This window comes from Phallusia mammillata, chromosome 1 (assembly GCF_965637545.1).
Source record: "Phallusia mammillata chromosome 1, kaPhaMamm4.hap1.1, whole genome shotgun sequence".
Lineage (NCBI taxonomy): Eukaryota > Metazoa > Chordata > Ascidiacea > Phlebobranchia > Ascidiidae > Phallusia > Phallusia mammillata.
The window spans coordinates 26,415,972-26,417,459 of record NC_137252.1 but is presented as its reverse complement, the minus strand read 5'-3'; the positions used below and the strand labels follow the sequence as shown (position 1 = coordinate 26,417,459).

Below are 1,488 nucleotides of genomic sequence, written 5' to 3'. Positions count from 1 at the left end.
TTATGCTTGCCAGTTTCCAGTTTATTAATTACACATATATGACCACAAGACTCACAAAGGCAGTGCAATTCGGTAGGCTTATACAGGACACTTTAATGGATACACTGCAGAAAATGAAAAGTTTGGTGTACTGGGTAAATTGGTAGTGAACAAACAGGTTTTTTAGGCTTAAAATTTTTTTAATGACAACAAGGTCAAGGCAACCAGTAGTTTTAACACCAATATAAACAACACTAGTTTTTGACAAGGATATTAATGTGAGTTTTCCAACATGTTTATACAATCATACTATACCAAAATCTAAAATAGACTGATGGTATTTCATTTTGTTATTTCCAACTATTGACCAAAAAGCTTTCATTTACACATTTTAAATATCTTTTACAGAACCCTAGGATTTGATACATGTGTTTTGCCCCAACATAACTTAAATGAGTGCTTTTTGGAAGGAGGTGCAGAGGCAATTATTGTTCTGTACTTGCCAAAAACAATTTTAGGACAGATTGGAGAGGTCAACAAATCAACTGACGTGGGCCTATATGCTATTAAAAAAACTAAATGCAAAAAATAGTGCCCACAAACACTTGGTTACAAGAAAATAACACAGCATTTGAACTGTGTATTTGTATAATCCAAAGATGTCAACTCATTGCAGAATTGATAGTACACTGCAAAAAATAATGGCTCACTATTGAGCCATAAGGACCAACCTTTAACTGTACTGACTCATTTTTCCCTTATTTTTTGACTGGAAATGAGCCAAAACCATTTTTAATTTTCAGCTATCAAACTTTCAGTGTGAAAGTAGAAACATGGCTCATTACAAGCCGATACTGGATTGATATAAGCCATATTTGAAAAGATTTTTAAAATGGGCCATTCCAAACCATTTTTGGCTTGAATTCAGCTTTTTTTATTTTTTGGCTTCATGCTGCTGATTACTGTAAACATTTTGGAAGTTTAAGCAGTATGTTGATTTCGGATATTTTTGTCATTTAAAATATAGTAAGTGATGGTGATTATAGGTCTTTTTAGCCATACCGCCTTTTAAAAGTAGCTTTAAATATAAAAGGCCAGCCCTCATTGTTGCCATTACATGCAAGCATTGCATTTTAGTAAACATGAACACTTCTATCTTGCTGCTTGCTATATCCGCGCTGTTGTATTCACGATGCGATGGTATCTAAAACAAAATTGCGTATATTTCTCTGCAAGTAGCCTGTGTGCTGCTGTGCGTAATATTAGTAATTTTACAAAGAGAAAAATATAATCAGACTATTATATTGCAATACATTATGTACTGTTCATTACCTGCACTTTTGTACTGAATGCTTCCATTTTCGCCATATCTTCAAAATAAAATATTATTTTGACTTGAAAAAGCAGTGAAGACCTTGCAACATCGAAAATACGCAAAGTAAACCACTACGCAACGGCCTACGTGACGTAACAAAAGTCCGCAAAAATCCGTCCCTCTCATTGGTTAAA

The 1,488-nt window shown here is 33.9% G+C and overlaps 1 long non-coding RNA gene across 1 annotated transcript; it reads right to left on the bottom strand.

Annotated features, from left to right (window-relative positions):
- On the bottom strand, nucleotides 1–1,488 carry LOC145209232 (uncharacterized). The gene is made up of 2 exons (XR_013855035.1): nucleotides 1,312–1,488; nucleotides 1–1,183 (listed from the first exon to the last, which is right to left on the bottom strand). It is a non-coding gene; the product is annotated as an uncharacterized LOC145209232 (long non-coding RNA).